The sequence below is a fragment of the Castor canadensis genome, chromosome 9 (genome assembly GCF_047511655.1).
Source record: "Castor canadensis chromosome 9, mCasCan1.hap1v2, whole genome shotgun sequence".
Lineage (NCBI taxonomy): Eukaryota > Metazoa > Chordata > Mammalia > Rodentia > Castoridae > Castor > Castor canadensis.
The window spans coordinates 120938544-120961920 of NC_133394.1; the positions used below are offsets into that span (position 1 = coordinate 120938544).

Consider the following 23377-nt stretch of genomic DNA (forward strand, 5'->3'; position numbering starts at 1 on the left):
ATGTGTTAGAGTGTTTGTTCTTTTCTTCATACCTAATGTCAGTTTCACAAGCATTATCCCAACATGGGGTGCCTGGATAATGTATGTGCATTATGATGTTTTTTCACTCTCTGTCAATGCTCAATTCAGAAATGATAGCCCTACAGTCTTGTAATCATCCAGTCAATTTGTTCCTCCAAATTTGTGAATTTCAGCAGGTTTCATAATGCATCATGATAAGTTCTGATTGTGAAGTTCCACAAAAATAATGATGGAAGTGATCAATTGCTTTAACAATACCTAATAGCTCTTTCCTGGTGCTCAGTAGTTTCTGTCTGAAGTACTTAGACTTTGACTATAGTAGGTGATTATTACCTTATCAAGAATCATCTTGTATCTGCAATGTTTTTCTTCCGGACACAAAAGGCCCCATTAATCCTCAAATCACCCACACTTCATCTTTCTTTCATTTTTATTTCCTGTGACTGTTTCTTTGCCTCATTCTTTCTGACTCTGGGCACTCTTTCTGGACTGGAACACTCATATGTTGACTATGTTACCAGACTCTAAATGTGAATTCATATCCTGACAAATGAGAATTTTAATATGTAAATTTATTTTTCGAGCCTCAAAAATCAGAAAAATTAAATTTTATGAGTTAGAAGTTTATCACCTTTTATTGACAAGATTATATGAGAAAGAATATAACATTCTGCAAAAAATTATACACAGGTTAATACAATTTTTGGTTTGTTATTTTGTTGAAGTAGATAGAAGGGTTTCCTGCTTTTGTGCTGATTTGTAGAATTCAACTTGTGAAGTTAGAATTTGTTCTTTTTTTTCAAACACCTCTTGGAAAGCTTGAGTAACTTATTTGGATGATCAAGTGAGTTTTTATAACAATTTATTCAGTAACCCTCAAAAGTTGTTAGCAAAAATGGTCTGACGAGTTAGTCATACCAGCTGATGTTGGACGTTGGATCAGTAATGTTTATCCATGAAAATAGTTCTAGAGAATTTTTTCCCAATGTTTCTTCATAGGAAAATATTTAGGTAATAATTTCAGATAAGAATATTATTTTTAAAAGTCTTCACAGTAACAGAAAATAAAATATCCTAGAAATTATTCCATAACTTCTTCAGATTATCCTTATTAGGGCCTTATAACAAGTTTTGTTTGTGTTTCTCCAAATAAAGTGAAACTGTTAAAGGCTTTTCAACAAGTGCCTTCAAAAGGTAGGCAATTCAGTTCCCATTCCCTTATCAATTTCACTAAATCCACATCACAATGAATATTTATTTAGCATTATTTGCAATTTTCTCCTGATATCCTTTATTTTTAGAATGAAAACATTCACATTTTTATCTTTCACTTCAATTCTGATTAAAATGCAAAGATTCACATGGAGAAATATTCTTCCCCTTCATTTTGGTAAAAATGTCATGGAAAATTGCAATGGCATTGTTTTGATTTAGTGTCTTCGGGAAGTGTCGACAATGGAACTTTTCAACTGATAAAAATGAAGCGGGTGATGGTGGAAACAAAATTAGTATTCTTCTGAGAACAGCATCTGTATCAGAAATCTTATGTTTGAATAGGACCAAATTTGTCTTTGATAAAATCATAGGATTATTTCACTGTCTTCACTCATATTACAGAAATGTAACAAATTTTGAATAATTTTACAATAACAACTTCTACATCAATTGAAAATATCTGATGAATTATTAATACAGTTGTTGCAAATGTGTGCCATGCAACTGATCCCTAACAAGATTCTGGTATCGCCATTATTGGAAAAGGATCTTAAAAGTAGCGTTAGAAATATTAGATGATGTGCTGACAAGACCATCAGCAAGTCTGCCCAGGTTTAGACAAGAAGAAAGGACGGTCATTTGGCTGCTCACTTTATCACCCAGAAAGATTTCACCTTTGAGAATTTTCGCACTGATTTCAGTGTCTTCATTAAACATCTTATTGATTATTTGTACAACATGAATTTGTCAGCATACTCAGGATTTTATGATTATTGCTGTTATTAGGTAGAGAAGTGGTGCAGGATAGTGGTTGAGAAAACAGAATCTGGTATGAAATCTCAGTTAGTCACTTACTCAATAGTCATGAGATATTGGTCAAGTTACTGTGCTCTGTGCCTCAGTTTCTTTTTTTTTTTTTAATGGTACTGGGAATTGAATCCAGGGCCTCATGCATGCTAAGCAAGTGCTCTACCACTTGAGCTATGCCTCCAGTGTTTTTGTTTGTATTTTGTTTCTGAGATAGGGGTCTTACTAACTTTGCCTGGCTGGCCTCAAACTCTCAATCTTCCTGCCTCCACCTCCTAAATAGCTGGTATTACAGGTATGCAACACTGTGTTTGGCTGTGCCTCAGTTTATAAAAGTAATATGCTGTCTTCAAAGATTTATTATGAGGATTACATAAATGAATATTTGTATATTGCTTAGAGCACTGACTACTTCATTGTAAGTACCACTGAAACATTTTAAAAGTACCTTTGCTAGGGAATATATCAGGATTCTAAGATCTAATGTTATACACAATATGATTTGGTTTTCTTGAGCTTCTGACACGATGTTTTTCACAGTTGCTAATCTTTTTGTTGGTGCTGATGCAAATTTAGATTTAAACACTATGAAAATTAGCCTAGATGTGCAATCCAAGTATCTGAAATTATGATTGTCCCTTTTGACATAAAAAGCGATATTTTTTTTTGCTTAAATTCCATTTCAGCAAGATTGCATTTTCAGTGAAACTAAAGAGTCAGATCCTGCCATGTCACAGAAAACAACTTGTGAGAGAAGTCACCTGGTATATTCTATCCCAAACAGGTCACCCTTCAATTCCAGCACTGCTCCCCTATACTGTAAAGCCATGTCACCAGGCTTTAACACTTGGTTCTGGGAACCATTTCTTACCAGGCTACCAGAGCAATTACCTCCTATTTTTCATAGCTTATATCAGGGGGTGGCTAACTGTAGGTTGAGTACTGCTCATTGCCTGTTGGCTTATTTTTCTCTAGCCCACAAGTTAAGAATGATTTTACATGTTTAAATGTTTGAAAGATAATCAAAAGAAGAATTATCTGCTATTCATATTTTGGTATCTGTATGTTGGTTTTGTATTTGTTGTTTGTTTTTGAGACAGGGTCTCACTGTGTAGCCCAGGCTGGCCTGGAACTCATAATCCTCCTGTGAGTGATGGGATTATAGACATGCACCACCATGCCTAATGTGAATTTATTTGAATGCAGATGTGGTCAACAGAATTCTAAAATGGTTTCAATATTCCCATGCCCTGGAGTACATATTCTGTATTATCTCTCTTCTCCTCAAGTGCAAGTGAAAACGTGATGGGGGTATTACTCCCATCATGGTTATCTTACCTTGTTAGCAAAGGTGAAGGGATTTTGCAGATGGAATCAAGATTCTTAATCAGCCAACTCTGAAGTAATCAGAGGAAGATTATCTAGAGTGAGCCTAGCCTACTTGGGCAAGCCCTAAAAGACTGCTTAGGCTTTCCTGACCTCTCTGCTGACATGTACCACGAGTTGCCACAAGTACACAGCTTCAATGAATTCTACCAACAAGCCTTTGAGCTGGGAAGAGGATTGCTAGCCTCAGATGAGACTGCACCTTGATGTTAGCCTTCTGAGATCCTGAGCAGAGGACCCAGCTAAGCTGACTCCTAACCCATGGAAACTGTAAGTCAGTAAGTGGATGTTGTTTTAAGACACTAAGTTTGTGGTTATTTACTCTCACAGCAATAAAATTAATACAACAGTCAGATTCATTTGTTTGAGTATTATCTATGGTGTTTCTGGGCTACAACTATGGAGTTGATTGGCTGTAACAGAGACTGGAAAGCCCACAAAATAATCTAGTCAAAGAAACATTTCACGGAATCTATGTTTTATAATTATGATCCAGCACTGCACACATACCCAACCATAACTCAACTACACAATAAGGATGAGTCTGTTGTTGCACACAACTGGATGAAGGCTGAAGAAATAAGACATTTCTTAGGATAAGCAAAGTTTATCTTGCCAATTTAGGTACAAAAACTTCCATGTGGATCCTGATGACCCTGCAAGGAGATATATTTCCTCAGTAGCTACATGAAAAAGTGCCTTTTTAAAACCCTGTCCTCATTTTTAAATAAACCAGAATTTTATAATAAATGTTGAACTTTAAATGACTCTAAACTACAAACAAAATAACTATGTCTGATCATACAAGAAATGCTCAATGTTGCCATCACCTTATACTGCAATCAACTTTGCCTGCAGCTGCATTTACTGGCTTCTCTGTGAATGTAGTTTGGTGAGTCCATGGGGAGGTGCAGAGAGTGACACACTCCTACAAAGGCATAAGCAGACACAGTTGAAGTAGTGCACTCATGCTGTCCCAAGTCACCACACTGTCCCTTCCCCCCGTGCCCTCCCTTCCATATCTAATGGATGCATTGATTCCGAAAACATTATAGAATGTCTAATTTCTGCCAGCTGTAATTCAACAGTAAACAAGAGAGATGTGATCACTGCTACACACTTGTAATCCAGTATGAAGACAAGCATTCAATAAGAATTTAGAAGTGAAAGAAGTAAGCTATCAGAACATCCATCCAAATTGGAGAACATCATTCTGAGTGAGGTTAGCCTGGCCCAAAAGACCAAAAGTCGTATGTTGTCCCTCATATTCGGACATTAGATCAAGGGCAAACACAACAAGGGGATTGGACTTTGAGCACATGATAAAAGCGAGAGCACACAAGGGAGGGGTGAGGATAGGTAAGACACCTAAAAAATTAGCTAGCATTTGTTGCCCTTAACACAGAGAAACTAAAGCAGATACCTTAAAAGCAACTGAGGCCAATAGGGAAAGGGGACCAGGAACTAGAGAAAAGGTTAGATCAAAAAGAATTAACCTAGAAGGCAACACAACACATACAGGAAATTAATGTGAGTCAACTCCCTGTATAGCTATCCTTATCTCAACCAGGAACACTTGTTCCTTCCTATTATTGCCTATACTCTCTCTTCAACAAAATTAGCGATAAGGGCAAAATAGTTTCTGCTGGGTATCGAGGGGATGGGGGGAGAGGGACGGGGCGGAGTGGGTGGTAAGGGCGGGGGTAGGGGCAGGGGGGAGAAATGACCCAAGCCTTGTATGCACATAATAAAACAATAAAAAAAAAGACTAAAAAAAAAAATCCATCCAGAGGCCTAGTTCAATGGGTGTCCTGGAAGTCTTCTCTCAGGCAGTGCCATCCACTTAAGCCATGACCTAAGCATCTATCCCTACAATGAGCAGGCCTGTTTCTAAACCATTGGAAACCATGGCAGCTTGGTTGTACATTAGTACTATAGGAGAAACTTATATAAAATCTAGTGTCTGGGCTCTAGAGCAGACAAATTAAAGCAGAATCTTAGGACTGGAAGCAGCCTATGGTATATACTTTATATGTATAAAAGGGTGCCATTAAAAAAAAAAACTTCTGGTTGAGTTAGGCAAAGTCACGTGGTAAGCCCTGCACAATGGGCTGTGAATAGGAATAATGTGTCATTTCCAGGCCCAGACAACGAATGCCACATCTCTGTGTTCCTACCTTAGCATTTTGGAGGCCCCTCTTGAGAAGACAGACCACAAGATGAAAGTTCCTTTCACTGTCTGGAAGGCTGCTGCCAAATGCACAAGACATTTCAGAAGCAGAAAGCAAGAACTAAACCTTTGCTGAGTTGAGGCCCTGAGATTGTGACTAACTTATTACAGTAGCACAATTCAGCTCATCCAAAATGCAATTCATCATCCCTTCATTTTATTCTATTTCCAATAAGCTTTCTAAGGTTCTTTCTCTAGTCAATTGATGAGGCTAGTAACTTCATGTTAGCACTGAGTGGATATTCTCATTTCTTTTCCATGTTTTCTTAGAGGTAGTCATCCACTTCACACAGCTAGAGAGAGTAATATTGGAGACTTCTTCTCAGTTTCCTCCCACCATTACCATCCCTTTTAGGAAGAAAGAATAAGTGATCTATTTGTGAAATTACCTTATTAGACAGATTCATGGAATGACTTTTTATGGTTACTTATCTTACATGTCTTGAGGTTGTACATTAATCCTCTTCTAGTTCTTCATGTCTGAACTGATACAGAACTAAGAGGGAAGGAAATAAGAGATTAGTAGCACCCCTAAACCTGTACTGCAGAGACAGAGACTACAGATACCTTGTTTTGCATTGTATTCCCAGCACATAGCATATGGAAGACCTAAGTACATGTTGACTCATTGGCTAACTTCATTTCATTATCATTTGCTAAGATACTGAAATTCCTGTGATAGTTCAATTATTACAGAGAAAAGAGTACAGAGGGGTGAGGGGCAGGCATGGCTCAAGCAGTAGATCACCTGCCTAGCAAGAGCAAGGCTCTGAGTTCAAAGCCCAGTGCTGTCTCCCGACTCCCCAAAAAAGATAGTAGAGAGTATGTGGAAGGAAGACTGTCATAGATAATTGTCACTGTGCTTTCCTTACCACCAATACTTCCCTGCGCCCATTTCACACTTACCTGCTCCGGGGTAAGGGAAGTAGAACATGACTCAAGTATTCCTACCTGCGTCCCATCTCTTCTTCTTTCATGTATCTGAAGTGGCTGAGGACACAGTCAGCTTATGCCTCTGTTTCATGTCAGTCTAAATGTTCATATTCCCATGTTTGTGAAGTTTTCTGAATCTTATTACATGGTGCACTATCCTACTCTAGAATCCCTCTGTTCTTACCCTTTAAGAATTTAAATTAAACTAAATGCTGACAATGTGGCATTTTCTTCCTTATTTGAAATTCCCTTCATTCTATTTTTGTAAGGTCTTGCAGTATAATAGTTACGTATCTACACATTTCAATTCTTTATCCAAATTATTTCATGAGCACCTGCAAGGTGTCAGGCATTAGCTAGGTGGAGAGAATAAAATGGTGAACAAAAACACATATAATCCATTCCCTGGAGGAATTTACAGTCTAGTAAGGAGACAGGAGACAAGCTAATTAATTGATCCACTAATGGAAACAAAATTACAAACAGAGATAAGAGCTTTGAAGAAAATAACACATTCTATGACAGCATTTTAACAAAATCATCTGACAAAGACTGAAAACCTGCTAGGAAATACCTATCAGGGCAGGTGCAAGGCAGGAGAAAGTATAAATGGAGCACATCTGAGGACTTGGGGAGAGGTATGAATCTGAACAAAGGTTAGTAGGTGATGCACAGAGAGGTAGGAGAGAAGTACAGGGGTTGCTCAGGGATGATCAGATATGTGCTTTGAAAGAGTCTCTTGGACTTCAGCATGAAGAATAGCTAATGGCAATTCTGGTTAGTGAGTATGGAGGCCAAGTTAGGAGGTTAATACCTCTTTCCAGGCAAGATGAAGATATGTTGGTGTGAGGCATAGAGGAGAAAAGTGATCAACTCAAAAGTATTTGGAATTTGAAATGACAGATAGCAATCATGTGCCTCTGATTTAGTAGTGATCAGCCACTATGACTATGATGCCTGTAACATGAGACTAGTCCAAAGTGAGGCATGCTGTAACTACAAAATGCACACCTGATTCCAAAGAGTCAGGATGAAACAAATAAACAAACGACTCTGAAATGTCTTGCTTACAATTTTGTATTAATTGCATGTTGAAATGATAATATCTTAAATGCATACAGTTAAGTAAAATATAATTAATTTCCTTTTATAAAAATATGAAACTAGGAAACTTCAAATCACATATATGGGTTCACATGCTACACAATTTGACAGTACATCTCTAGACATACCAACTCTCTTAATTCTGCCAGCAACCCTTCAGACTAAATGTCACTTACTGAAAACTGAGGCAAAAGGACTCCACTTATACACTGCCACTCAACTAGTTAAAGATAATGTCAGATCTGAACTCATACAGAACAGTTCTAGAGTCTATGGTCTTAGCTACTACATTTACACTGTCTTTTGGAAAGCATTGATACCAAACACTTAAAATTTTTCAATTTTGCTATAGTGCCTAATAGCTGTTTTAGCAATTGGCACCACAGAGCACCCTGGTAAGAGATAAATATATTAATGAAGCATTGGCTCATGCAATTATGGAAGCTGAGAAGTACCATGATCTGCCATCCATAAACTGGAGACTCAGGAAATCTGGTGATGTAGCTCCAGTCTGGGTCTGAAGGCCTGAGCACCAGAGGGACCTAATGGCCTAAGACCCAGTCCAAGAGTAGAAGATGAGCAATGTTGTAACTCAAATAGGAAGTCAGGAAAGGCAAAATTCTACCTCCCTCTGCTTTTTCTTCTATTTGGGTCCTCAGTGGATTGGGAAGGACAATATATTCCACTTAATTCACAAATTCAGATGCTACTTTTTTTTCTCCCTGGCTTCATTTTCTAATATAGAAAATGCTAGCTATAAAAGAATCTCATAGAATTTATGCCAAATACTTAGAACAGTGCTTGACACATAGTAAGCTATTGTTATTAAGGGGAACACAACTTATGGTATTTTACTAAATAACCTATTTTCCTCAAGGATAAATAAAATATTTCTCAAAAAAGCAAAAATTGGGAAAATTCATCACCAGTAGACTGGCTGTACAAGAAAGTCTTAAAGGAGTCTTACATCAAATATATTTTGCTTCCCATTTTGTGTTTGTTTCATTTTCGTCATTATCTTTTGTCTCTTATTTTAGTTCTTATCTTGTGTTCTTTGTTTAGGTAAGGGTAGGTTGGCTGAAAATAAAGAGTTAGAATGAGAGCCAGGCATGGTGGTTCACATCTATAATCCCAGTTAATCAGGAGCTGATGGTAGGAGGATCATGATCTCAGGCTGGCCCTGGAATAGTTAGCACAAGACCCCAATCTGAAAAAACAAACTTACAGCAAAATGACTGGGGGCATGGCTCAAGTATACAGCGCTTGCCTAACAAAGGCAAAGCCCTGAGTTCAATTTCCAGTGCAAAAAAGAAAGGAAAAAGAAAAGAAAAGAAAAACTTAAGGTACACATCTGAAGTCTATGTAAAAGCATACACAGAACTTACCTTATTGTCTAGAATTGTAACTGTGACCCAATTGGGATCAAAGATACTTCATGTGTGGCATTCTATGTGTGCCATCATTTGGCTTACAATAAGTGCCAAAAAGTGTCACTGGACTGGTCCTATCACCTACTGCCTCCTTTGACATTACCCTATTCAGTACAAAGGGGACATTGAGAGAAGAAGGTGTCATTAGGGAACTAGACTCATTGCTGAAGATGCAGGCAGCTGACAGAAGAGATCAGCTTTTTAATTCCTTGGTTAGGTGATTGCATAGCTAGGAGACTTGGTGATATGTTCCCAATGCTCGTGACCATGTATAAGAGTGTCTTAACAGCCAGGCATGGTGGCTCATACCTATAATCCCAAATATTCAGGAGGCAGAGATTGGGAGGATTGTGTTTCAAGACCAGCCCAGACAAAAAGTTAGCAAGACGCCATTTCAACAAGCCAGGCATGGTGGTTCACTCTGTAATCCCAGCTATGTGGCAGACATCGGTAGGAAGATCACAGTCCACACTGGCCTGGTAAAAAGTACAAGACCCTGCCTGAAAAGTAACTAAAGCAAAAAGGACTGAGGGCATGGTTCAAGTGATAGAGCATTTGCCTAGCAAGCATGAGACTCTGAGTTCAAAACCCAAGCACCTCCAAAAAAAAAAAGTAACTTAAAGAATGGAGATTTATTTGGCTTATAGTTACAGCTGGGAATTCTAAGAGCATAGTACCAGCATCTGTCAGGGACCTTGTACTGCGTCATTCTGTGTTGCATGCAGACTGGTAAGAGCGGGTCAAACTCTCTGTTTGTTGCTTTGTTTGTTTTTGAGATAGGGTCACACTATGTAGCCAAGACCTCAAACTTGTGGTCCCTCCTTCTTGAGCCTCCTGAGTGCAGGTATTATAGCACGGGCCACGCCTAGCTCCTAATCATCTCTTATTAGACCCTTCTTCCCAAAACTGTTGTGTTGGAACTAAGTCTCCTGCATGTGAATTTGGGGGACACATTCAAATCAGACCAAAGGGAATTATGGAGAAATGATATGACAGGGCAGAAAGAGGCAGGATAGAGTAAGCCAGGACTACCCTGGTGAGCTTCTGGGGAAGGAAAGCACATAGATTTTAAACTGCCAGAGTTAGTGTCAAATGACTGCAAAGCTTAGGAACTGTCACAGTCTGAAGAACAATGAGGTGTGTGCATCTGAGAAATGCAGTAGAATGCCACCAGCTTGGAGGCCACTGTAAAGTGCAGCTGTATCTTGAAAGGACCTGATAATTCTTAGGGAACTGCTTGGGAGTGAGCTTCTGGTCAGCAGCAAATGACAAGTGACCATCACTTACCACTCCGACACAGACCTGGAGCAAGAATACCATCATGACCAATCAAAGGGAGCACAGAAATTTGTCCAGAGTGGAATGGATATGTTTGTCTTTTTTCTTACCCTAGTTCCTTGAAGAAGGTATTTCTTAAAAGAGGGAGGAGATATCTGTGAGTCAAACCACAAATACATTCACAGCCCATATGCACACATACACAAAACACATTGTTATATACTTACACACACTCACATTAACATACACACACATTTAAAACTTAAGATACATACATGCAAACATACTCCAAGTCACCAGAGCCACAACTCTAGCTGTCTTAGTCCTTTCAGGCTTCTATTGCAAAATATCTTAGAGTGGATGTTTATAAACAACAGAAATATTGCTCACAATTTTGTAGACTGGAGAGTCCAAGATCAAGGCAATGACAGATTTGATGTCTGGTGAGGGCTTCACTGCTGCATGGATGGAGTCTTCTAACTATATCCTCAGATGGTGGAAGGGGCAAATAAAACTCTGAGACCATTATTTTATAAAAGTGCTAATCTTACTAGTGAGGCCTCCACCCTCATGACCTAATCACCTCCTAAAGGTCCCGCCTCTTACTTCTATTGCATTGGACATTAAATTTCCACATATAAACTGACCAAGGGCAGGGAAGATACAAACATTGAGAACATAACATTGACCTGTGCTGGAGAGAGAAGAGAGGGCACAACATCTGAATCGCATTCAAAATTTAAATTTTCAAATGGAAAGGCATGCCTGGACTGGGGGCATGGTTCAAATGGTAGACCATTTGCTTAGCAAGTTCAAGGCCTTGAGTTCAATCCCCAATGCCACAAAATAATAATTAATAAATAAATGAAAAGAAAGGAAAATAAGGCATGGCTGGTAAGTTATTGACTTTGGCCAAAAAGTCTTTATGGGAAACACTACCAAGTGGAAAAAGGAGATTTCCAAATATATATTTGAAGCATCTGTGTTAGTCAGCTTTCCATCACTAAAACAGTATGCCTGAGATAAATCAACTTACAAAGAGAAAAGGTTCATTTTGACTCACAGTTTTGGAGGTTTCTGTTCATGATCCATTGGTCCAATTGCTTTGGACTTGTGACAGGAAAGCACATCATAGCAGGAGCACATTGCAGGTAAAAATCACTTAGATCAAAAACCAAGCAGATGTAAGTGAAAAAGAAAAAGCCCAGTGTCTCACAATCCCCTTTGAAGGCATACCCCCAATGACTTCAGGACTTCCTACTAAGCCTTACCTCTCAAAGGTTCCATCACCTCCCAATAGTGCCACCCTGGGGACCAATCCTTTAATGAATGAGCCTTTGGGAGACCTTCAATATCCAAACTATAGCAGTATCCAATAAGTCAGGTGCAGAAAGAACTGAAAGGAACCAAACAATCTATCCATAGGTACCATAGCTAAATGGGGACAAAGAGGTCCATCCTTCAGTGATAAGAGCAACAGTTCAATCAGCTGATATATTCATGAAATACCTATTACTATTCTATACATTTCACTGTGGATGTAGAAAGGATTAAGACCAAGGCCCTATCTTCAACAAGACTGTTACAGCACTTGGCCAAGCATCTATGTTACTGCACAAACCTTGCTTGGAGCAACCACTCCAACTTTGGGCCCTCACTCTCCAAATGCCTAATCACCTAGAATCGTTCCAGAATTTCAATATTCAAAGAGTTAACTCAGGAAGTAGAGGCATGGCTCAAGTGGTAGAGTGCAGGCCTAGTAAGCATGAAGCCCTGAGTTCAAACCCCAGTATCAACAACAAAAAGTTAAATCAAAGAGCTTTTCCAGCCATATTCTCTGCATTCCAAACTGAAGCTTCTTTCTTCTTGCTTTCTAGTATTGACAGAGAAACGACAGAGGGCAGGAGAAAAGAAGAGAATAATTTATCTAGGCATAAAAAAGTCTGACTTTTTTTTTAAAGATTAAGATCTCCACATTACCTGTTAGCCATTTGCAATTATTTAGGTAAACATGCTAATGGATTCATAATGGGATTGACTCAAGGGAATGAGGAAGAATCCTAATAAAACCCCATTTTTCATAAGCCAATGACTTCTTACACTACCAACTTTCACCCATTTAGCCTCGTACAACCAAAAGGCATCCATAATCCAAATCTGAAATCACCAAAAGTAATTCTATGGTCCTCATGAGAAGCTAGCAACTCTATTCCTCTACTGTGGCTCCTCAGTAACGAGCTGATTTTTAATAACATGTCCTATATACAGTGTGCATTGGCATGGACCTGACAGTTTTGTAGTGAAGAGAATGCACAGTAAAATTATAAAAGTATCAGTGCTTTTCTAGTAATAAAACCCAAGAACACAGAGAAATGTGAGTCTTCCTGCTGCAGTAACAAAGTGAAGTTGACTGATGAAAATCCAAGCTGTTAATAGCAGTGGGTACTGAATTATGCTAGTTTAAATGACAGTGCATCTCCTAGAGGAGAAAGACAATTAACATCTATGTTGCTTCTATATATTAGCCTAAATAAAAGACATGCTTACATCAAGTAAAAGTTACTGATGTTAGATGTCACCAATTTCTTCTTTTGTCTTATTTTTTTCCTAAACCAAATAATGAAAAACAGAAGAAAAATGTGACCCCATATTTTAAACCAAAGTCCTTTAGAATGATCTGTAAATGTAACATTTACAGTATAGTGTTCCTCAGTATTTGTGGGTGGTTGATTTCAGAACCCCCATGGATATCAAAATCTGAGAATGCTCAATTCCCTTATATAAAACACCATGGTATTTGCATAAGACTTATGAACATCCTCCTATATATTTTAAAGCATCTCCTAAATAACTATCGTACCTGACACAAGAGCTACATCAATTCTTTCATGTGGATTCAGTATAGCACTTGGCACACAGCAAATTCAAATTTGGCTTTCTGGAATTTTTTTTCCCCTAGTATTTTTTATCTATAGTTGGTTAACTTCACAGATGCAGAATCCACACATAAGCCAGGTACCAGTGGCTCGTACCCATAATCTTAACTACTTGGAGGCCGAGATTGGAAGGACTGCAGTTTGAGGCCAGCCCTGGCAAAAAGTTTGTAAGACCCCATCTCAACTAGTAGCTGGGTGCTATGGTGTGTGCCTGTCATCCCAAGCTATACCAGAACCTGAGATCAGGAGGATCATAGTTCCAAGCCAGCCCAAGCAAAAGTTTGTGAGACCCTCCATCTCAACAGAAAAAAGCTGGGTGTGGTGGCATGCACCTGTCATTCCAACTATGGCAGAAAGTGTAAAATAGGAGGATTGTAGTCCAAGGCAGTCTGGGAAAAATGTGAGATCCTATCTCCAAAGTAACCAGAATAAAAAGGACTAGAGGTGAAGCTCAAGCAGTAGAGTGCCTGACTAGCAAATACGAACCCTGAGTTCAAACCCCAGTACTACAGAAAAAAAAAAACAAAACAAAAAACCAAAAACACGGAAAAAGAAAAAAAAAAAACCACAGATAGACTATTGACTATAGTCATATAATCTGAAGGTCACATATGAGATGGAAGTTTTAAAAGAACAGGCAGTCAAAATATTTTAGTTCAGTTCTCTATGGAGACCATTTAACAGATAAGCAAGAGGAATCAAAGGGAGCTGGCCTTATGTGCTACAAGTATTCAAGTGCACACAGCACAGGGAGGAGTGCACAGCAATGAGTGTAAGTGAGCTTGACCATTCAATTGGCCTGGCTTCAGATCTAACCCTCTTTTTCTTAAGCACCCTTGAGAAAGTAATCTCTCTAAGCCTTGATGTCCTCATCTGTAAAATGGACAACTATCTGGTAACTAAAAGAATTAACTGAAGAGAATATTTAGAATAATGCTTGCAATAGCAAATGTTCAGTAAATGTTAGCTATTACTGTTATTCTAAAGATTTATTGTATAAATGACCTCAAAGAGCCACCTGCCCCGCTTACTCCTTTCTCTACTGAAAAAATAATTTTGAGGCAACTTCACTTTTCCAAACCAAATGGAAATCAGAAAATACTCAACTTGGAGAAACAAAGTTGTTTGACACATGAAACCCTTCATGGTAACAAGACTTCAAGAGTTAGCTTGTCGTCTAAAAGGAGGCTCACAGATCTCTTGGATGCCATTCTGAGGATCACTGGGGCATGGACACTGTGTGCTGCACTGTAGGGAGTCATGGTCAGGCTTGCCCACAGATAGTGGACATAAATGAAAAATTCTCAGACCCTGGGTAGCAGGGGCCCTAGAACACAAATATGAGGCCTGAGAGACAAGTGGTAGACTCACAGCTTTCATAGCCAGCAAAGTTGTTTATGGATGTTGATATTATTGGAGCATAAAAGGCAACAGGTCCGCTGTTCCCTGACCTCTGAGTGACTTTGGGTCATCTTCCCCCATACAGACAACCAAAGCCACCAAACTTAATTCATTAGACCTCCCTAAGAAAAATAAAGTGGCTCAAACCTATAATTCCAGTTACTTGGGAGGTGGAAGTTGGAGGCCAGCCACCATGCCTGTTTCAACCAACAAGCCAGGCATGGCGGCACACACCTATGGTCCCAGCCACTGAGAGATCAGAGGTAGGAGGATCATGATCTAAGGCTGCCCCCTAGGCAAAAACATAAGACCCTACTTAAAAAAATAACTAAAGCAAAAAAAGAAAGGACTGGGGGCATTATTCAAGTGTCAAGCACTTGTCTTAGCAAGAGCAAGTGCAAGACTTGAGTTCAAATCCCAATACTGCTAGAGAAAAAAGAGAGGTAGAGAGATCTACACCCTTGTCCACAGTAAATCCTGCAGTCTGCATTTAGAAACTTTGGCTAGAAATCTGAAGCAAAGCAACCTTGAATTATGCCCAAGCTGTCCTTTTCACCTATCCTCATACCTGGTCAGGTCTCACCCACTGTGTGCCATCCCTCCTCTTTCTTCCTAGGGCAGGTATTGCTAATGGATCATAGTACTGTGTCCCACTGAGTCCAACTGAGTCCCCAGAAGTCATTTTTTCCCTTTATTGTTGTGATGGGTGGGGGTACATTGTGACATTTACACAGGTTCTTACAATGTATCAAATATATCATACATAAATTCACCTCCTCCACCATTCTCCTTCTTCCCCTCCTCCCCCAATTCCTGGACAAGTCTTCTTGACACTCTACTTCAGGGAGCTACTGTCATTCAATTAGAGTTAGAAAGTAGAGTGGACTCAATTTGCCAACGCTGACTGAGACTCAGTTTTATGCAGAAGACTGAGGAATACTAAGCAACTCTAGGTCAAAGGAATTAGAAAACTCTAACAGTACATGCCACTATTTTTCAAGACAGAGACAGTATACAATAAAAATAAAGAATACTGCTATGCATTGACCTATCTTACTTTTAATTTTTATTGCTTTCTTGTACTTGTCTTAAAATTTTCTCCCTTTCCAAAGTGATTCTGCCTCAATTCCTTTCTCATACTCTTTTAAATGTGGTGGTCACTCAGCAGCTGGATCTGGCCTCTCCCTCTAAGAGCACTTCTCCATTTTAGACCTCTCAACATTTAATACCCTCTCAGTGTCACTATCAAGAGAGCTTTGAGCAAGCTCAACCTTTCCCTGGAAGTGGTGATTTAATGTGCGAATTATATGGTTATTAGAATAGGTGTCAGGGAAACAGTGTAATATATGTAATGTGGAGGCTGATGGGGCTGGAGGAGCTGAATCTGTCTAGATGATTTCTGGTGCTTCTTTTAATGCTTATGTCAATTATTCTTATGACCAATCATTCAAAGCTGTCTATTATCTTCCAATAATAATAATAATATTTTTCACTTAACGTCGCACCTTTCACCAGAGGATTTCAAAGAGCTTTGCAAACATTCATTAACACTTTATGAAGTGGGCAGGTAATATATAAATACCAAGTCACATGTCTTTGAATAGCAGTCATTAATAGTTCCCTTGACACCGCATTCAGGTTAGGGAAGAAGCTAAAAAATAAATGGAAAGTCAGGCACCATCATTATCAGTGTTTACTGGGTATCCATCCTGCCAGAGGTAAACCTCATCTCTCTTACTATGGTGGGAGAGGGGCTCTGTTTCCTTCCTCTTGCTACTTGTCCTCAAACACATAAATCTCTCCTACTGATACACTGTACAAACTAATGAACAGAGAACCAGAATTCTGTATTCTTCCAGCCTCATACTCAGAGTTCCTGCAAGGAGGTGTTCATCCTAATAGGAGAAAGTTCTGGCTGTCCTAGAGGTGATCCTTACACATGAATCCTAAGTGCCTTTACCCCATCCTCAGAACAAAACAGAACCACCAGCAAGGCACACCAGAGGCTGGGAAAGGCATGTTGCCAAACCCTGGTAGGGAGAGTTAGAACATAGGGGATTGGGGTAGGGGGTAAGCAATGACAGCTGAGAAGCCACTATATCAGGGATCCCTAAGAGCCAAAGGTGCAAGTGTCCCAGTTGAGTAGAAGGTGGGTAAAGGCAAAGGAGTCATTTCCAAACTCCTATCTATTCTCTAATTTGTCTGGATTGGGAAATACAATTAGAACCAACAATATTTTGAATGTTCCTTTGACTCTCTTTCTCTCTCTCTTTCTCTCTCTCTCTCTCTCTCTCTGTGAGTGTGTGTGTGTGTGTGTGTGTGTGTGTGTGTGTGTGTGTGTATCCACTAGCATAACCATTAGGATAGGCTAGATTAGACATGGTAACAGACATTACCAAAAATCTCAGGGCACTAACACAATAAACATTTAGGTTTTTTTTTTTCAATTCAACACTAATTCCTTTGCAGATTCAGATGACTCTTTGGGGCATCTGTCCTCACCATTCTAGGCTTCAATCTCAAGCATCTCCATCTCAACGTGATCCTAGATGATTCACCCTGGTAGGGGAAAGAAGATGAAAAATGTATCAGCTTATAAATGTTTTTGCTAGAGGTGACAAACATCACTTTTACTCCTAGCACACTGGCTAGAGCCAGTCCCATTGTTCCAATCAACTAGTGCAGATTCAGGAAAACATAGTTTTCATATGTCCAAGGAGGGGAGAACTGGAAATATTAGTGAGCATTAGCAGTATCTACCACAACTGGTAAGTGCTATTTTACTTTCACAGCAGGACAGAGGAATCTTCTCTCAACTTCAGCTCAATCTGATTGAACATGGAACAAGAGTGTTACCATCCATGGCTTCCCTTGCCTCATGCTCTGTGGAGATAGCCAGGCCAAATATTAATACTTGCCCACCAACATATAGCTTGGCTGCACCTAGAGGTGACTGTCTGTTTCTTCTTGCACAAACCTAAACTTTTTCCCAACAATTAGTCCTTTCATGCTTTCTTTATTTTTATCAACTAATAAAGGAAGGTCTTGGGTCAGCATGCTTCTCTCCTTCCCCAACCAAAACTTTCTTTACACAAAGGGGGTTTTCTGATTTTACAAAAACTTCATGCAATGGGGAGAATCTTGAAAGTCAAAATTTTCATGTTCACTAAAAAGTTTTGTCCTATATCCTCTTGAAATTCAAGAAATGATGATCATTGCATTGACTTGTACAGTATTCACTTTTGATCACTCAACTGTGTATTTTCCCCATTTCTTACTAATTATTGTTGACACAATTGGGTTAGGAAGATGTTTTCACCCTAATCCATTGTCTCTTTTTTTAAAAGAAGAGACTTAAGAAAGATTTTTCTCAAACCAAATTAATATTAGAAAGACCATGAACCAAAAGTGTACCCTTTCTCTCTTGACTCATGGCCAGAAGCCTCTCCCTTTCTCTCATTCCTCCTGGGCTTGGCAGCCCTATCAATTCTTCATTCTCATTTGGGAGCTGGTTCAGGGAAGAGTCAAGGTAAAGGGAAAGGAAAAGAAAGGTCCTCATGTCACAATCATGTTCCTGGAATCCTTTTATTCTAATTCTTTCTAATGTGGAAAAATGGATTTGAGAAAGAAAATGAAAGGCAGGAGGCTGGTTTCACTACTTCCTAGCTATGGGATTTGGACAATTGGCTTAATTTCTTGGCTTTCCATTTACCCATCTTTAGAAAGAAAGCAATAATACTGCCAATGCTGTAAATTGTCATGGACAATCAATGAATGATACATATGAAATGGTACAAAAAGAAATTGAAAATTTAGCTCCCATTCCTTAAAAATGTGTTCTGCATCCCCTCCTCTTTACTTTTCCCTCTCCCTCTGGCTCTCTACTTCTAACCTTTCCTCAAGCAAAACTTGAGATGACCACAATGAACCTTTCTTTGTCTAAGGCCTAATCCCATGAGGTCTCTGCCCATGACAATGTGCCAATAGACATTGCCCAGGTGAAACCTATTAAACCTTGAACAAAAGGACAAGTCTTCCATTAATTATTATGTGGTATCAAGAGAAGAATTTCTAATAACAAATCTAAATATATTACTTATTGTCCTTTAATGAAGGTCTGCATGCAGTGAGCCTTGGCATATCTTCCTTAAGAAAAATGTTTTTGATATTAACACCCTGCTTTGTGACTTGAAGGAAAAATTATTGTATGACAAGCAGTCTTTCATGTACCACATGTAGTTAAATCTTTCCTGGGGAACCCTCCACCCTCAGGTTTGCATGCTTCTGTTAAAGTTCCTCCTTTATGCTTCTACCTCCCAAATCTCAACCTATTTTTAGAGAAACTCCTGTCTCTCCTCTGGGAGACTGGCCCTAATCCCAAATTTCTCCCTTCCCACAGCCCAACTCAAAACATATCTCTCCCCACCTGAGTAGTTAGGTATACAGCAACCCCTTGACCAGGTCTCCCAGCTGCACAGGATAGCCCATAATAGGGAGGAAACAAATCTTCCAAAGTGAACCACTCTAACCTCATGGGCATGAACTGAAAGTACACCTACTTATGCTCCTAGTTTCATAGATAATAACTATTGGGCTTTGTCCCCAAAGACAAAGAAGTCTCATTTGTTCTTTTGTTATTCTACAAATATTTATTGGGTATTTTGTGTGCCAGGAACTCTCCTCAACTTTGGGGATGGTTGCTCCTCTCCTAAAGCTTGTGCTCTCCTGGAGGCATGCACTGGATATCTTCTGTGTGTTCTTCTAGATCCTCTCTTCATTCTTCTCAAGCCTACTCTGTGTCTGGAGAAAATGACCTTTATGGGACTGCCAACTGGTAGCCTTGGCTTCTTGTTGGCTTAGGGTAGTGAGAAGACTGGAAGGAAGCAGGAGAATGAGGTCTAAGTGTCTATCCTCCAACACCAGCCCTGCTGGCTCACAATCCTCACTGGAGTTTTTTCCTATGTACCACAGCTGTTCTCTCCAGGTTTAATAGCTGTCTCCAAGCTGTTCAGACCTACAGGCAATAACAGTTCCCTGATGTTGCTAAAAAGAGCACCACCATCCCTGGTTGGTTTCGCTTAACCCATGTAAGTCCTTGTGAAGGGTCATTTTATTATCTATCCTCAACTAACCATTTAAGTGGGATGTGTTCTGCTGGGATTATAACGATGCAGGGAGATAGACACAACCAAAAAGATTCCTGATACTGCTTACAAAGTCTAGGTATTGTAAAAGGAGGTAGACTATAGGTTGGAAGGCAACCTAACATCTATAGACTATAGGTTAGGTGGTTAGGAAAGGCTCTTTTGAGTAGATAACCTGATTAATGAACACAGTTTAGCAGCATTGTGCGATAGAGCATTCCAGAGACAGGGAACAGCAAGTGCAAAAGACAAAAGCAGGAAGAGCTTCTGTGGAAGAAGAAAAATAAGACAAAGTAGTGAAGGAGGTGGAGCATAATATGTGATCAGCTGGAGAAGAAGGCAGGTCCTCGTGTGGAAAAGTGATGGGAAGACATGGAAGGGTTTAGGCAGAAGGTGGCAGGATTAGCTTTACATCCTTGAAAGCACTCCCTCAGGCCCACCTGTGAGAAAATTCCTGGGGAAAGGATGAAAGCAGAAGATCCACTCGAGCCATCTGACAGGAGTATAGAGGGGAAGTGATGGTGACTGGACCAGGTGACAGTGGTAGAAATGGACAGTAAACAGGGTCTTGCCTAGAGCTTGCCAGTGAATGAGATGTAGGAGTGGGGAAAAAAAGGAATCAAGAATGACCAGAGGAGCCGGGTGCTGATAGCTCATGCCTGTAATCCTAACTATTTTGGAAGCTGAGATCTGGAGGATCGTGGTTCAAAGTTGGTCCAAGCAAATAGTTCAAAGGCTCCATTTCTAAAATAACCAGAGCAAAAATGAACTGGAGGTGTGTCTCAAGTAGTAGAGTGTCTGCTGTGCAAGTGCTAAGCCCTGAGTTCAAACTCCAGTTCTTCCAAAAAACAAAGAATGAGTGGAGGATTTGGGACATGAGCAGCTAGCTATGTAAGTGATGGTACCAAGTACAGAGATGGTGAAAACTCAGTAGGGGGACAGGGCAAGGAGGGAGTGGTTGAGGGTCATTTTAGTAATGGGGGAGGGGAATAAAATTTAGAAAACGTATCCAGTGGAGATGCTAGAATAAGAGATATAAATATGGGCATCACAGCATGGGGGAGGGGTAATGCAGAGGGGTGATGGAGGGAGAGCATGCAGTTCAGGTGCATCACCTGAACCTGGGAAGATGATGGGAAATCACTTGTAACTGCTCCTACATTTCAAGGTGCTGCTCTCTCGGCAAGTCAGTTTGTCACATTAATATGCTGAACAGTGTTTAGCTTCTTTCCTTTATTTCCTACTTTCAAATTGTATGTCTTCAGGCAGCAGAAAATAAGAAAGAGGCCCAGCTCTGAGCCACAGGTCTTTAGCAGCTGTTTCCTTATAAATGCAAAACAAGGGCCAGAGCTCATGGACCCTCTCTCTTCTCAGTTTCAGTCTGTGGAAAGCAGGGATGGCTTTACTCACTCTTGTTCCTAAAACAATCCCTGACTACCTACAGTTGGGGCTCAGAAAATGACACTCTGAACCCCAAAGTATGACAACTCTGAACAAAAGTAATAAACTCCAGGTTTTTCTCTGACCTCCCCTTAACCATTGTACCATGGGCCATGTCTTTTAACATCTTTTCTCTCCCAAAGCATACAGAGGGGCTTCCTCTGAAGCTCCATCCTAGAAGGAATGCAATCGCTATGAAGTCTCATTAACCAAGAAAGATTAACTGCTGGAGAAAGAAGAGACCTAAGGTCTCCAAGCCCTGGATACCCCACCCCACCCCCAGACTTTATTTACATAATAGACAATCTATGTCTGCTTGCATTCCTCCACTCATTCCTGTAGTCATCCTTACCCCAGCCCTTCCCTAGCCAACTCTCTGTACCTCTCTGCTGCTCAGGAAGTTAGTTAAGCCTCAATTATCTGGCCCTTCTGAGAGGCCCATCCTTTGTGTATGACTTCTGTGATGTGGTTTTCCCCTGTGCATGTTAGTAAATTTGTACCTTTCTCCTTTGTCTATTGTAGGTTTATTCAAGCAAACCTTCAAAGAAGTATTCTCAGTGCCCCTCCACTTCTACAAGCTAGTGTCTAGGTGTTGGAGTTACAACAGGAAAGAAAAGACAAAAACCTCTATGCCTTGAACTTGTTCAAAGTACAGTGTATTCACTTATGAAAGTATCACAGTAAAATCTCCTCATACTATCAGTATATGATAACTTTTTCAAAAAATTTCTATACTTACAGAACTTACCTTCTTATGGAGGGAGATAAAAAATAAACAAGAACCAGGTATGGTGGTATACACTTATAACCTCAACACTGAGGAGGCTAAAGCTGGAGGATCATGAGTTCAAAGCCAGCCTGGGTTACATAGGAGGACCCTGTCTCAAAAAATCAAAGCCAACCAACCAAACAGCGACGACAACAACAACAACAAAACCAAAACAGTCAGAAAGCATGAAAAGAAAAAAAGGGAAAGGAAAAAGAAACAGTAGGGACCTGAATCAGGAACCGTCTGCCATTGGGAAAACAAAGGTGTCATTTAAGTAGCTACACCTATAATGTTCTCCCTCCCCAGCACCCACTGGGCATCTCTTGCTCTTCAAACCCCAGTTCAAGTTCTATCTCTCTGCTATGAATTGAGTGTGTCTCCCAGAGTCCCTGTATTGGAAACTTAATCCCCAGTGTCATATGTTTGTGGCATTTGTAGCTGTAGTCTTTGAGAAGTAATTAGGATTAGATCAGGTCATGAGGATGAGGTCCCCCTGATGCAATTAGTGGCTTTATAAGAGGATGTGTGACCCAAGAAGGCTAACTTGCTCTGCCTTGCCTTGTGATGCCCTGTGCAGTGTTGGTACTTGGCAGAAGGTCATCACCAAGAAGATGAAGGTCATCATCAACAAGAAGACCCTCTTGATATTGAACCTTCAGAGCCATGAGTTGAATAAATTTTTATTCTGTAAAACTTACCCAGGTTGTGGTATTCAATTATAGCAACAAAAAATGGACTTAGATTTTCCACAAAGCTCTTCTCAAATACTGTAGTTTATATTCCCCTTTCTTCTCTAGACAACCTTGATACCCACAGTCAAGGTCACATGATTTAAAGGCTGTTTTCATTGACTTTTTCCTCCTAACTAAACTCTCAAGCCTTCTAAACCAAGAGGAAAATTCTTTGTACTTCTTGTGTCACTTGTAGCACAAAAGAGAGTAACAAATGTGGTTGACTTACTGACTAAATGAGGAATTCTTCAGTCATTTGTATTTGACAATGACAAACCAGGAGACAAATATACATGTATATATGTGAGTCTCTTATGTCATGCTGACACCTCTTCGGGACCTGATTGTAAATTTAAAAAAGACTAAGGCGAGATGGACAGGAGGGGTGGAAAGAGGAGACTCCAGGTGATTATGACTTGTCTGAAAGCAAATGCTTGTGACATGGGCACTGGGGAATAGATTTTTAGAAACAGTACAGGGAAAGAAACAGAGAACACCAGTGTCTTGGGGAAGAAGAAATGAATAGCAGAGGAAAAAGATGAAAAGGGTGCT

General features: G+C 39.8%; 1 long non-coding RNA gene across 6 annotated transcripts in view; it reads right to left on the reverse strand.

Moving 5' to 3' along the window:
- Positions 1-23377, reverse strand: part of LOC141410981 (uncharacterized) — a 178806-nt gene that overhangs the window by 67997 nt on the left and 87432 nt on the right. For 3 of the 6 annotated variants that reach the window (XR_012435819.1, XR_012435815.1, XR_012435817.1), the window contains exons 3-6: positions 17244-17300; positions 11468-11565; positions 10795-10891; positions 6049-6155 (exon numbers count right to left, since the gene is read on the reverse strand). This is a non-coding gene — a long non-coding RNA (uncharacterized lncRNA). The other 3 variants (XR_012435814.1, XR_012435816.1, XR_012435818.1) reach the window with 2 other exon arrangements.